This window comes from Cebus imitator, unplaced genomic scaffold (genome assembly GCF_001604975.1).
Source record: "Cebus imitator isolate Cc_AM_T3 unplaced genomic scaffold, Cebus_imitator-1.0 Scaffold326, whole genome shotgun sequence".
Classification (NCBI taxonomy): Eukaryota; Metazoa; Chordata; class Mammalia; order Primates; family Cebidae; genus Cebus; species Cebus imitator.
In genome coordinates this window covers 842,315-858,094 of record NW_016107641.1, presented here as the reverse complement: position 1 = coordinate 858,094, position 15,780 = coordinate 842,315, and the positions used below count along the sequence as shown (strand labels likewise).

The window sequence follows — 15,780 nt, the reverse complement described above, 5'->3', positions numbered from 1 at the left end:
AAAAAAAAGAGAAAAGAAAGGAAAGGAAAGGAAAAGAAAAAACAAATGAAATACTGATAGATGAACCTCAAAAACATCATGCTACGTGAACTAAGCCAGTCACGAAAGATCACACACTATGATTCCACTTACATGAGATATTCAGAATGCACTGGGCACAATGGCTCACACCTGTAAGCCCAGCACTTTTGGAGGCTGAGGTGGGCAGATCACCTGAGGTCAGGAGCTCAAGACCAGCCTAGCCAACATGGTGAAACCCTGTCTCTACTAAAAATACAAAAAAGTTAGCCAGGGCTGGTGGCAGGTGCCTGTAATTGCACCTACTTGGGAGGCTGAGGCAGGAGAACTGCTTAAACCTAGGAGGTAGAAGTTGTAGTGAGCCAGGATCACGCCACTGTACTCCAGCCTGGGCGACCGAGCAAGCCTTCATCTCAAAAAAAAAAGAAAAGGAGAGACAGAATGAGCAAAACTATAGAGAGGAAAACAGGTAAGCAGTTGCTTGGGGCCAGGGAGAGTTGGAGAAATGGGGAGTGACTGCTAGTGAGCATGAGGTTACTTTCTGGGGTGACAAACATATTCCAAAGTTAGGTTGTGATAATGGCTCCATTTATTCTGGGAATATACTAAAAAAGCTTTGGGCTATATATTTCAAATGGGTAACTGTAATGGTATGTGATTTATATTTCAATAAAAACATTTAAAAAATTCTTAGCCCCTTATTACACGACAGACTCATTTCTTTTAAAAACATAACAGAAGTTTTGATCTCCTTAATTCATTCTATAAACTACTAATGGGTCATGACTAACAATTTGAAAGCACTGCCACAGAGTCCTACAACACTAGAACTGATACCCACCATCTTCTGTATCAGGACTAATCCCTTCATACCTCACATCCCTGCTTACAGTCACCAGAAAAAGTCCAGCTCTCCCTGGTTAGCTTCTATTCCCTAAATTCTCACTGCCATACTGCTATGTACACCCTCCATTTGACTCAATTCTTCATTGAGTCAAATTCCTTCATTGACTCAAACTTCTAATTCCTTTACTTGGCCTCCTGAAATTTCCAATTTGTGACAAGCAAACTTAGCCTATTACACCACCTTTACCCTTTCTTATTGTCATCTATTCTCCCTCCAAATCTTCCTTATTCACTGAAGGCATTAGCAACTGGTTTATATGTCCTTACTCCCCTCACTATTTGCTGATTTCACCATTCATGCAGACTGACCCTTTTTTAACACCTTAGACTCTTGAACTCATTGGCCTCCTCACGTTCATGACTTGTCTCTCAATTCCACCTCAGCAGCCCACATCCAAGGTTGTCCTGAGCATTATTAATGTCAGTAATTATCATACTTGTGAAATCTCTCTTTCAGGTATCCCACTCTGACCATGGCATTCAATCTTCCAAATTAACTTACTCAAATCCTGTGGCCAGTTACACACTCAACCACCACCCACAATAAGCATTCCCTTGTCTTTTCCTTCTTTTGTACTGATCTGGTGTGATGGTTAGTTTTATGTGTCAATTTGGCTAGGCTGTAGTACCCAGTTATTCAGTCACTAATGTCGTTGTTGTGAAGGTATTTTGTAGATGTGATTAATATCTACAAACCGTCAAGTTTAAGTACAAAAGCTTATCCTTGATACTGTGGGTAGGCCTCACCCAATCACTTGATCAGGCTTTAATAGCAAAAACAAGTTTCCCTGAGAAAACAAAATTCTGCCTCACAACTGCAGTATTAACTCCTGACCAAGAATTTCCTGCTTGCTCTCCAGATTTCAGACTTGGCAGCCTTCACAAAAATAAATTCCTTAAAATCTCGGTCTATCTAAAACTCCAACTGGTTCTGTTTCTCTGGAGAACTCTAACACACCTGGCAAAATCTCACCCTGAGTAAATCCAACTACCTGCCTTATCTGTGTCTGCAACTAACTAGTTAAATAATGATGGGGGGGGGTAGAATCACATAACCAGGCTAACCAGTATCACTTTAAATTCAGGATTTTAAACCTTAAATGAACAATCAATACTTCTTGGCAAACTGCTTCAAACTCCCCACACTCCAATCCCTTTCTGCCTGTATGAATTTCATACTTCATCGAGCAAACAGAAACCACAAGAGAAGATGAAAGCCAAGAGAATAAGCCTTCATCTTCCAACCACCAAACCTCCTCACAAGGGCACACAACTTTTCTGCATTTCCTCCTGTTTGATGGAAAAGATCTCTCCTCTAATGAGGGCAAATTCTCTACCTGTGCTCTGCATCCCCTTTCCTACATATAGCAGTGTCATTTTCACTCTCTGAGCCACACAATTTCCTTTATCTACCAACCCATTTCTTTGTTCACTTCAGAGCTAATCTTAAAAGAGCTGTCTACATCCACTGTGTCACCAGTTGCTCATTTTTCACCCTTTTTCAAAGTGTTTCATTCACGGGCTGGGCGTGGTTGCTCACACCTATAATCCCAGCACTTTGGGTGGTCGATGTGGGAAGATCACATGAGGCCAGGAGTTTGAGACCAGCCTGGGCAACATAGTGAGACCTCATCTTTACAAAAAAATTAAAAAATGAGTCAGGCATGGTGGTATGTGCCTGTAGTTCCAGCTACTCAGGAGGCTGAAACAGGAAGATCCACTTGAGCCCAGGAGTTTAAGGCTGCAATGAGCTATGATCACACCACAGCACTCCGGCTTGGGCAACAGAGGGAGACTCTATCTTTTAAACAAACAAAAAAAAATCATTCATTCTTTGTTTAACCATCTTCAACTTGGCTTCTTTCTTCCCATTTTAACAAAACTGTCCAATAAAATCACCAACAACTTCCCATATAATCTTTCTATGCCTGTTTCCTCATATATAAAATGGGCATACCGTGGCCACCTTGTAGAGTTGTTGTGTGATGCTTAAACAATTTAACGTACATAAAGCACAAGAACAGTGCCTGGTATATGACAGGCACCAAGGTATTAGCTCTTGTATCATTAGAATAGTCTGGATTCTTGTTTACCCTAGGTTCTAACTTTCTGTTTCTAGCTTACTTAACAATACATGGCTCCTTAGGTAGCAAACTGCCTTAGCTTTTTGGTGGGAGCAGGGGAAGAGAAAATGAACTATGTAGTTACTCCATTAAGCAAAGAGACCTACTGAAGTTCAGCTAAGTATCTTCAATTAACTACCATATAATTTTATAAGGATGAGTGACCTGCCTCAAACCCAATTGCCAAATCAAACTCACTCTGCACCCTCTCACTCCTGTGCTTTCCTGACTTGCTGATTTTTGCATTTTTCCAAGCTTAAGATCCTCCTGCCTACATTCACACTCATTCACTTCATACTTCCACATATCTTGACCTCTGCCTTGACAGTACGCTGACACTGTTCAAATTATATTTCTGGGAGTTGCCTGTGGGTGCTAAGCACATAGAAAGCAGCCTATATGTATAGTCATACCTTGCTTAAGGACAAGGTACCTTCTGAGAAATGCATCATTAGGCCATTTCATCACTGTGCAAACATCATGGAATGTACTTACACCAACATAGTCTATAATATGGTACAGCCTATTGACCCTAGGCTACAAACCTGTACAGCATGTTACCGTACTGAATATTGCAGGCGACTTTAACACAATGGGAAGTATGTGTGTATCCAATCATAGAAAAAATACAGTAAAAATATGGTATAATTTTATGGGACCACTCTTACATATGAGGTCTATCATTGACCAAAACCTCGTCATGTGGTGCACAACTATATTATCAAATGAGAGACAAGGCAGTTAACTGCTAATCCTACATTAGCTATCAAGTGATTCCTGACTTATCTATTTAACATTTTGAAAACCACAATTCATTTCAAGTTACATTTAATTTAGAGAGAAAACTTTACACTACTTTAAGTATTCCCATAATTCCTCCGCAATTTCATTATCATTCACAACCTTTAAATACTCAACAGATAAACAGATATTTTGGCTCGTTTTACATATAATGGAGGAAAACTATAATCTTCTAAAATCACCACTACAAATGCGTAAGAAAAAATATAGGGATATAAAAACTTGGGGGAGGGAGGGGGTAAAAATCAAAGGAAACAAAAAAAGCTGGCATGACATATTGGAAAAATAAAAAATTCAACTACAAAACTACTAGAAATAATAAAAGGGGCTTATTATATAATATGTAAAATGCTAACTAATATACAAAATAAAAAGCTTTCTTACATATAACCAGATAGAAGATAAAATGGAAAAAAAGATGCCATTTCCAGCAGTGGAAAAAAAAAAAAAAAAAAAAAAAAAAAAAAAAAAAAAAAAAAAAAAAAAAAAAAAAAAAAAAAAAAAAAAAAAAAAAAAAAAACCAAAACATTATTTTTAATGTCTAAAAAAATGCTATCAGGAACCCAAAATGAGACTTCGACAAATGAAAACGTTGAGTTTTTCCTATTCTTGGATATAAAGATACAACATCATAAAGCCATCAATTATTTTATAAATACGAAGAAATCCTAACAGTAAACTGAATCCATGTAATAGAAGTCAATCACTGGGAAGAAAAGTAACTTGAAAAGATGTAAGAAAAGCTTCTGGGTGATGGAAGTGTTCAGTATTTTGATCTGGGGCTGCACAAGTGTACACACAGGCAAACTTATTGGGCTGTAATGCTTGTGCATCTAATTGTACACAATTTTACCACAATAAAATAAAATATACAGGGATTCCAACAGAAAGACTGGCAAAGGAGTACAGACTAGCTAGACAGGTTGTTTCTAAAAGTTCATATAAAATAAACAAGATAGAAGCCAGACAAAAGCTTCTGAAAAGGAAGAGAAATAAAAGGGAATTAGCACTAACAGAAAACACAGCATAAACTACACTAATAAAAACAGGATGGCTTGGTTCCCAAACGGGAAGGTGGGTCAATCGAACCAATGGTACCAAATATACGTGGAAATTTTGTAAATGGTAAAGGTGATATTTTAAATTAGTAAGACAAAGATGGATTATTTAATAAATGGTGTTGGGGCAACTGGATGGTCATCTGGTGAAGAAGATAAAGTTGGAACCATACATAATATTCTACCATAGAAAGGAAAACAACAAATTGGGGAAAAACATTTGCAAAAAATAGCACGGAGCCAATTTGTAAAATTAATCCTACAAATATAGAGAAATGAGCAACAAAGCAACAGAAAAATATACAAAGACAAGGACAGTTCAAAATAAAGAAAATACAAACAGCCCTTAAAAGATAAAAGATGTTTAAGGGTAATAAGAAGTAGGCATCCTTACACAGTGCTGGTGGAATGGAAGGAAGTTGGACAACCTCTACAGGCTACACTTCAGCAATACATAAAATTACAAATGCACATACTCTGGCCTAGGAATTCCACCTCTGGAAATTTATCCTATATGTTTAAAGTGCAACATGACGTATGTACAAGGTAATCCACTGCACCATGGCTTTTGATAGCCAAAGTCTGAAAACTACCTAAATATACATTAAAAAGGAGTTAAATAAATGGTACACCAGTATAACGATGTTATGGGCTCTCTACGTCCCTCCAAATTCATATGTTGAAGCCCTACCTGCCAACTTGATAGTATTTGGAGGGGAGACCATTAGGAGGTAACAATTACATTAGATCATGAGGATGGAGCTCCCATGATAGGAAGAGAAAGACAACAGAGCTCTTCTGGGCCATGTGAGGATAAATCCAGAAACCAGCCACATATAAAGCCAGGAATAAGGCTCTCACCAGGCAACCAAATTGACTAAGTGGCCTAACCTTGAACTTCCCAACCTCCAGAACTGTGAGAAATAAATTTCTGTTGCTTAAACCACTCAATCAATGGTATTTTGATACAGCCACCCAAACAGACTGAGACAAATGGAATACCACAAAGATGTTAAAAAAGCATGCTTTTACATACTGATATGACTGTTATAAAATAATCTCCCAGCTATATTAAGTTAAAACAAAAAAGCAGGGTAGGTGTGGTGCTGTAATCCCAGCACTTTGGGAGGCCGAGGCGGGCGGATCACCTGAGATCAGGAGTTGGAGACCAGCCTGGCCAACATGGTGAAACCCTGTTTCTACTAAAAATACAAAAATTAGCCAGGCATGGTGGCGCGTACCTGTAATCCCAGCTACTCAGGAGGCTGAGGCAGGAGAATCACTTGAACCTGGGAGGCAGAGGTTGCAGTGAACCGAGGTCGTGCCACTGCAGTCCAGTCTGAGCAACAAGAGTGAGACTCCATCTCAAAAAACAAACAAAAAAGCAAACAAAAAAGCTATATATTGCATGCAACAACTTAGATTAAATAAAAAGGGAGGGAGCAGAACAGAGGCTATATAGTACTGTACATATGTATGACACCTTCATTGGCAAAAAATCCATAAAGCTATGAAAAACACGTTTTTAAAATAAGTTTCGTACAAACATAGTTTATGGCAAAACCTGACAAGATGTAGCATAAGACTTTATAATCTTTAGTTACCCCACTTGTACTATTTATGCTTTTACAAAAATATTAATATCTTTATTTGTTTTTGTCTGTATGTTTTGAGACATACTCTCACCTCTGTCACCCAGGATGGAGTGTAGTGGCATGATCTCAGCTCACTGCAACCCCTGCCTCCCATGTTCAAGAGATTCTCCTGCCTCAGCCTCCTGAGTAGCTGAGGTTATAGGCGCCTGCTACCATGTCTGGCTGATTTTTGTATTTTTAGTAGACATGGGGTTTCACTTATGTTGGCCATGGTGGTCTGGAACTCCTGACCTCAACTGAACCACCTGCCTCAGTTCCCCAAAGTGCTGGGATTACAGGTGTGAGCCACCACGCCTGGCCTATTTCTGTACAGAAATATTAATATGTTTAATTATGAGGCTACCACCTCTTACTAGGGATTTTGGATAATATGGTAGATGCACTATCATATTATGATAGATACACTTAATACAATTCCAGAAACAGAAACCTTAATTCTAAAATACATCTGGACCAAGGATTTTGAACAAAGGATTATATACTTACACATATATAAACTATCTTTGGAAGGATTCACAGGAAATTTAACAGTTTCTAGGTAGAGGAACTAGGTGGCTACACAGAGTAGAAAAGGGGATTTTTTATCTTTTTAAATCTTTCGAATTTTGAATCAAAGTGAATTCATTCCTACTTAGTAAAATATAAATGAAATGTAAACAAAGTAAAACATTAAGACTTTTAAATTATCAGCAGTAACAGATAAAACTAGATGCTTTGGTTTTTGTTAACTGAAAAGTGACGTGACCCTTTCTCAAGTCACAGGGACATCCATACAGCAGCAGCTTTTCCTTATCTTACATCTGGTTGACCCAATGGCAGCTAAAAGGCAGAGAGCCATACTTTCTGGAAGAAGTCAGAAAATGGTGACTTTCTACCCAATTAATGGCTTTTAGGAAATAGCATCTTATCAATGTTTTTGATGTTTCTTGCCAAGCAAAGCAAGTGCTTATGTGTGGCTGTTTTTCCTTTCTAGTGTTCCCAGAAATATGGTGGGTGGCGGGCTTCAGTCTCTCAGCACCAAAAAGCAGTGAAGCCTATACTTCTCAATACGGGAGAAAGACTTTAAAAAGTATTTCTAGTATAGATCTAGCCTTACATCAAAAGAGCTTCAATACAGAGGAGATTGAGAACTCCGGTCAGTACCTGAGTAGCATCTTTTCTACTGCTGGTTTTCGTGTTTTTCATATAATTAATTTGATAACCTGCTGTATTCCAAAATGAATTTATAAGGTTTGCCTTTTCTTATGATTTGGATTTTGACTAATCTGAACCACACTCTCAACTTAAACCAGGAATCAGAAAAGAAGATGCCTTGCTTTCTGAGGTTTATCGAGTGAGTATAAATGCAGGGCAAGAGATGATACAAGGTTTGGAAGACCCCAAATGCTCCAATGACAAAAGAAATTCCCAATAAAATAACTAACAATATTTGCTACCTTGTGTTAGGACATAATTGTGCTTATGTTAATCCTTATCTTCTGTCAAGTTATACTCAGCACTGAGAATAGAGACTCACTTCTATTTCCTTTGGCTCCCACATCATTGAATACCTGCATTGGTATAGTGCAATGCTCAGTAAATACTGCCTAAGTAAAACCAGTGTCATCTCATACTTGCTGCTCTCAAGAAGGAGCAAGAAATTTAATCTACCATTATAATCCCGGAAACGCTACACAGAAAACTTAGAAAAACACAGAAAATACTGAAAAGAAAATATTTCTAGGTGGTACTAATAAATAATCTCCCTCATTTTTTAAGAGGCCTCCAGGCCTCAATGAATTGTTGTAGTGACCAGGTCTTTGACAAATTTGCAATCTTCACAAAATCAAAGACCCCAACAACACTGCATTTAAAATATGTGACAGCATTACATTTTCTTCAGATGTGTCACATGATAAAGCTATTCCCAGCTCCTAAATTCTCATTCCTTTAGATGTCTATAATAAACCTAGGAAAGCTTAGGCAATTTTCTGCTGTGGGAAAAGGCAAAACATCATGAAAATGGCAAATATGTTCCCTTCAATATTTGCTTTTGGAACATTTCCAAATTTTAAGACAGATAAATCTGGTCCAAATAAATCACCTCAGTCAATTCAGATTACATGAGATGATCAAATTTTAAATAAACCCCCCAGAGATGCAGAGTGAAACAAATGGCATATTTTGGAGAATTAGAATGGACACTGTGCATTAAACTGATTTGAAGTTTACTTGGCATTTTACATGTGCTCAAAGTTAAAAATAAGTAATAACAATAGCAAAATCTACCTGAATACTTGTATCTACCATTCCACGCACCATACCAGTGCCAGGCACTTTATATGCAGTACCTTATTTAAACCTCACAGCCCTATAAGGTTATGTGCTACTATTATTCTCATTTGACAAACAATAGAACAGGTCCAAATATGTTATATAACCTGAACTAGACTTTAACTCAATTAGTTAGATTGCAGCATGGATTAGAACCCAGGGCTGACCTTAAAACCCACGCTAGCAATCACTATAAGGTTTGGGTTCCTTAACTCTCTAAAGAATGGCAGATTTTGACTAAATCGGAAATATAATAAAGGGTAACAGCAAACGCAGGTATCTATGTCTGATATAACCCACCTCCTTGAAAAAGGATGGAAGCTACTAAGTTTTTCAAAAAGGTGTCTCCTCTCTCTACATACACACACACGCACACAACTAAGTTTTTCAAAAAGGTGTCTCCTTTCTACATACACACACACACACACATACTCTCTCTCAAAACTGGATTTCAGTGAAATTTGGCCTGCACAGAGATGTGAGGTGGGCTTTTGCTTGGCGGGAGCCCTTTCATATAACTATTTTTTTTTTGAGACGGGAATCTCACTCTGTCCCCAGGCTGGAGTGCCATGGCGCAATCTCAGCTCACTGCAACCTCCGCCTCTTGTGGATTCAAGTAATTCTCTGCCTCAGCCTCCCAAGTAGCTGGGATTACAGGTGTCTGCCACCACACCCAGCTAATTTTTGCATTTTTAGTAGATACGGGGTTTCATCATCTTGGCCAGGCTGGTCTTGAACTCCTGACCTGGTGATCTGTCTCGGCCTTCCAATCACATATACCTTTTAAAAAAGCATACATTCACTGTTTGGAGATGCCTTAAGTCTCATCCTTGATTATAATTTTCCTGAGGATCATGATCTCTTCATTTTATTTCTTCTACAAAGTCTCTGTGAGCATAGGGTCTCGTGAGAAGGCGCGATGCTGCGGAATAAATAAAAATCTACCTTTCCAAGAATCTCTAGCGTATGGTGATGCCTTCCATTTGTTTTCTAACTCTGAATATTAGAGAAAAAAAAATTAAACAATTTTTTTCTGCTTCTGAAAATTACAAAATTACAAAATTCTAATTTTGATTACTGTTCTTAATTTGGGCTTCTGATTATCGTCCTTCTTGTCCTAGTATGTTTTCTGAAGAACCACCTATCTGATGAACAACGCTTCTATTAAAAAAAAAACTTCTGACAGCCTCAGTTTATAGTTTTAAAGCCAAAAAAACTAAAGCACTTGCCTAAAGCTCCATAACTTGTTGATAACAAAGTCCAGATGGCAGAACTGAGAAATGAACCTAGGTCTGATTCCTGGATTGCTTTAGTTCCACCTATTGACCTGAATGACAGGGCAACTCTTAATTGCAATACTCCTGTTACCTTTTAGTCAACTCATTTCTGAAATCAAAGTTCAACTTAACCTGCATTAGAGTAAGAATGCAAAGCTTCTAAACGTTCGGATAAAGAGCTCATGATTAAGACAATCAGCATCACAGTTCACTGGCATAGGCAAATGATTCATATATAAAGCTACGTGGTTATAATGACTTCCTTGGATTACATGAATCAGAAAGGCTACTACCCATACCATTGACTTGACCAGAGACCTCTAGAGAGCTAGAATCTTAATGTCAAAATATTATGTTTTGTATTTCTAAACATGCAACAAAGCATCTCAACCATGTAGATGACTCAAATACGTCAAAATTCAACCCACTGGCAAAGTGGACCAACAAGTAGCAGGCTCCTACTCAACAACTTCTTAGTACTAGGATAGTTGGGAACTAGTCATTTAACAACAAATTACTTCAAGGTGTTTCACTGAACACCTCATCCTCACAAGGTCACTTCCATAATATTAGGCATGGAGCAAACAGTTAAGATTCTAACCACATTAATTTGTGTACAATTTATTCTTGCACTAATTTCCTTTCCAAATGGCATTTCCCCCAGGATCTAAAGGAATACGAAGGATATAGTTTCCAGGACATTTAAAAGGAGCCCTTTTCATACTTACTAAAGGAATATATTTACTAACAGAATCGATGCTATATTTCTTACTTTAAAGCATAATTTGAAGTGGAATTCTGAGTGACTGCTAATGGATATAGTGCCTCTTCTTCGGGTGATGTTCTGGAATGAGTGGTGGTGATCAATGCACAACTTTGTGAATATACTAAAGACCAATGAAATGTATATAAAGGGTGAATTTTATGATATGTCAATTAAATTGCAATAGGGCTATTTTTAAAAACCAATAATTTGGAAAACAAAATAACATAACTCTGGTTCTTTACATAGCCTTACTGTGAGCTACTGCCAACGGACTGTCAGTAACCCCCACAAGAATATGACATCCTTTAGGTAAACCAATGAAAGGTTGGTATCTCAAGGGTTTTCATCCCTTATCTTTAAAAAGTATCATTTTCTTATTTCTTCATTTCTATTTTACATCAAATAATAAGCTCATTAATTCACTCATTTTGTATTCTTTCAAATCCAAAACAAATGCTAAACTGTATTAAGTCGTGAGCGAAAAATACCTTTAACTTGGATAAATCAATTATTTTGAGTTTTAGGCTTATATTTTGTGCCAATTGTGTTAATACAAGTTAGAACTTAAAATCAAACATTTCAAGTAAACATTTCTAAAATATTAGAAATTAAATATTTCTAATAAAACATTTATGTGGTTTCTTTTGCCCTCACTTTTCCACAAAAGTGTCACCAAAAACCTTTCAAATAATATTCACGAAATGATAAATGCAATCATTTTAGACCCCTACTGAAATGAGTTTATGTGTGCCTGTGTGTAGATTACATACATACACACACAGACATACATAAACTAGTACATACACACAAACACACACCCCACAACCTGCTTTAGTTTATTAATCATATTAAAAAAACATTTAGACAAGATTTTATTTTAGGAAAATTAATGACCTACAAGTGATTCAAAAGCCCATGTCATTGTAACAGATAATATACATGAACTGATCATTCAGCCATCTGAAGTGACAGTAGCATGAAGCTTCCAAAACTTTATGGAGACCATTTTTTTAGGTTTGATTTAAAATACTATAAATTATAGAGCTTTTCATCAATCCGACTTTTATTGAACACTTACTATATTCCAGGCTAGGTGGTGGAGAAACAGATGCAAGACAGGCCTGCCCTCAAGGAAGTCCCATTTTGACTGCTTGCTTTTGTCAGGCACAGCACTAAACATGTTCACTTAGAGCATCTGACCTCCTAGGTTTAACGTTAACCACAGCAGGGGAATCTGAGGTAACCATTACAAATGACTGTAAGGCTGCAAGACTGGAAAAAATAAAGTTTAGAAATAAAAGCTGTTGTATGTTTAGACCAAATCTAATTCTACTTCCTAATATTACACTTGTACTTCCAGATATACTGCTTAAAAAATGACCCAGAATATAACTATACCTTCCTTTACAGACATGACTTACATAATTGTCTCATTTAAAGGTCCATCTATTATACTTCAAAGCATCCTCTTCCATGAAAGGATACTTCTCTTTGCCTTCAAACCAAATCTCTTCATCTGGGTACGCTACTAAACAGCTGCTGAATGAATGAATGAATGAATGAAAAAAACAGGTGTTCTAATTGCCAAGGAGGTACTTGCTGGATGCTTATCTCAAAACACAATGGACTGATGGACCAGAATTCTACTGGAAAAATCACTAAATTTCAGAGGTAAAAATAGTAATCACTGGACAATGACACGTAGTCAACATGTTATTAAATTCGCAGTAAAGACCAGGCGAGGAACTTTCAGGAATAAAAATGAAAAGTGTTCATCAGGGTACTTTATAAAATGGCCTTGGTTCTACCATCTCTGAATTGGGAACACAAATGTGAGACAAAGAGATGGGAGGGTGGGGTGAAAAAGTCAAAAGGTCACCACCGAGTGACCCCCAAGAGAAATGCGCGCTGACCACTAAAGCTCGGGCCGAGCTGGGTGGACACCTCCCGCCGGAACCACCGGCCTGGGCTCTGCCTCGCAGCCCAGAGCTGGAGGCCACCCCGGCCCTTCTCAGCGCTGCTGCCTGCGTTCGCCCAGAACGTTAGCACAAAGAAACCACCGAGAAACAAAATACGGACCCCATGGGCGCGGGGCAGGCTTGGGGACCCGCCGGCAGGAGCGCTCTCCCTGGCTCCTCGCCGCCCGGGAGGCAGGCAGGGAGCGGCGGGCCGCGGAGACGCCTCCATCCGACCCTCGCCGAAGTGTTTCAGAACTTGCCACCCACCCCCCGCTCCATTTTCTCCTCCCGACTCGGAGGCAGGACCCGCGCGAGGAGGACGCGAGAGGACAGGCGGGCGGGGCTCACAGCGGCTGGCGGGCGGACACGGCCGGCGGAGCGCGCCCAGGTCCCGCAGCCGTACGCCCCCTCGTCCGGCCCCCGCCTCCGCGCCGCTATTGTTCCCGCACCGCCCCCGCCCGCCGCGCGCTCTCGCCCCCACTCTCGGGAGGGGGTCACGGCTGAGAAGGCTGCGGCGGCTACGGCACAATAACATAAACACGGCGGGGCCGCCGGCCGCCCCCGGCCCTGCGGCGCCCGCCGCACTCACCCGGCAGCGCAGCGAACGGCGACAGGGAAGCCCGCCAGCGGAGACAGGGACCGTCCGGGCGGTCGCCGCGGCCGCTACCCAGCGCTGCTCGCGGCTCCGCGTTCCGAGCCGCGTCGTCCGGCCTCAGCCGCTCCGCTGAGTAACAGGGACGCGGGCCGTCACCGCGCACGCCCGCCTACGTCATCGCGCAGGGCCCAGCCCCCGCGCTTCCCGAGCGGCCTGCGGGGCGGGGCAGCCCCGGGGCCTGGATTGCGGGGGCGGGGCTACTCCAGTGGGCCGAGAGGACTTGCGGAGGTCGCCTGGAGGCGGAGCCGCGGGGAGAGCCTCCGAGGGCGGTGGTGAGGGGCGTGGCCAGGAGCGGCAGGGGCGGGGCCCTGTGGCGGCACGTGGCGGCGCGTGGCCCCAGGGGACTGCATCTGGCTGGCAGCGGTAGCCAGGTCCTAGCTTAAGCCTTCGGGCCTCGCTGGCACAAGGTTGAAGGGCAGGTGCGCTTAGGCCAAATGTGCCCGGCGAACAGGCACTCTTCCACTCCGTACACACCTGAGCGATGAAGAGCTGTTTACCTTGACCGACAGTAGTTCCATTGTGAGGACACCTGTCCGGGTCCCAGCAACCCACAGAGGGATAAGTGTTCTCTTCACCTGCCCGAGAAAAGCTGCCTCCTGTTTTCCCAAAATCCACGTCCTCCGAGATTCCTTGCAAATCCACCTCTTCCCAGATTCCTTGCATTACCTGGCTTACCTCTGAGGCCCCACAAAGCGTGTAAATGCTACAGAAGCGATAAATTGACTAGCCCTTTACATATCCAACAACGGCTGGAAATTACCTACATCCATTCGGTAGAATACATTTTAGCAATTTAAACGCCATGTGTTCAAGGAATTCTTAACAACATAGAAAAATGTTCACAATGTATCATTAAGAGAAAGAAGCAAAAAACAGGCCTTATATATAGAATGATCCCACTTAGATACTATATATACACATAGAAAAAACCTGGAAAGAAATACACCAAATTATGTTAAAAGTGGTTCATCATTGGACTATGGAATAAAGGGTGACTTGGTTCTCTTTCACACTTTGGGTATTTTCTCATGTTTTCCGAGAGGAATAGTTATGTTCACAATCGGAAACAAGTAAGTTACTTTAATAATAAATATATAAATATTTACATATATAAATTTTACATATATAAATATTTACATATATAATATATAATAAATATATAAATATTTACATATTTATATATTATAAATATATAATGATTTATTTTTATAATAAATATAATTTTTATAAATAATATATATATATATGTTGGGCTGGCCTGTTTCTGGTGATTCTGAAAAGGAACATACAGGTGATTATTCATTAATTCTCCTCCCAGTTTCTCTCTCCCTCCTTTTCAACCTTCTTAATTTCCTTCCTTCCTTTATTCCTGCAATAATTATTTATTGCATGCCCATTCAGTGCCAGGCAATACAATAGAGTTTACAGATTTAATCACTGTGCTATCAAAGTAATAGCAGTAAACAAATGCAAAATTATCACTGTGTTATAATACAAATTGTTAAGGATACATAATATTATGAAACCAGTTAATAGACTAGTTAATAAGGCCAGAAAAGATTTCCCTGAGAAACTGTCGCTTGAGCTTGGAATAGGTTTGACTAGGCAGAGAATATTTTAGAGGTAACTTTGTATGCAAAGGTCCTGTGATGAGCAGGATAAACTGGAGAAATTCAGGAAAGGCTAGCTCTGCTGGAAGAGCAAGGAAGAAGGAGCTTTAAGATGAAGTCAGGAAGATTGGTAAAGGGACCAAATGTAGGACAGCCATATTGGCCATGTTGAAAATGCACTTTTTATCCTAAGTGCAATGGGAAGCGCCTGACATATTCAGCAAAGGGTATGGCATGGTTACAATAGCTTCTTGAAAATATTTCTTATTGGAAAGAGGCCAGGTAGATGTAAGAGTAGTCTAAATCCTAAGAATTAGAGGCTTGATCTAGGATAAGGGTCATGGAAATAGTTGATGGACATGGAAAGAGCTGAGAATTATCTAGGATGTTCGAGGGGCAGAACTTGCACATTCTTCCCGTAATAGGTTAGGTGGGGCAATGAAAGCAAGGGAGTCATCAAGGAAAACTCAAAGGTTTCTTGCTTGTGGCCAAGGATGGATGTTAATACTGGTTCATCAAGATGGGAATCTTGGAAAAGGACCAGATTGGCATGAAAATATCATGAGAGCAGGTTGTTTGGCTGTTTGGAGGCTTTTGAGATGCCCCAAACTGATGTTAAATTGGTGATTACATATACAGA

At 40.0% G+C, this 15,780-nt stretch overlaps 1 protein-coding gene across 6 annotated transcripts in view; it reads right to left on the bottom strand.

The window, feature by feature from the left end:
• Positions 1-13,646, bottom strand: part of MAPK8 (mitogen-activated protein kinase 8) — a 121,856-nt gene extending 108,210 nt beyond the window's left edge. For 5 of the 6 annotated variants that reach the window (XM_017504661.2, XM_017504658.2, XM_017504660.2 and 2 more), the window contains exons 1-2: positions 13,465-13,626; positions 11,996-12,189 (exon numbers count right to left, since the gene is read on the bottom strand). The gene's annotated coding sequence lies outside the window, so the exon portion shown is untranslated. Of the gene's footprint in view, positions 1-11,995; positions 12,190-13,464 lie in introns of all 6 variants that reach the window. The other variant, XM_017504657.2, reaches the window with a different exon arrangement.
• Between the last annotated feature and the right edge of the window lie 2,134 nt (positions 13,647-15,780).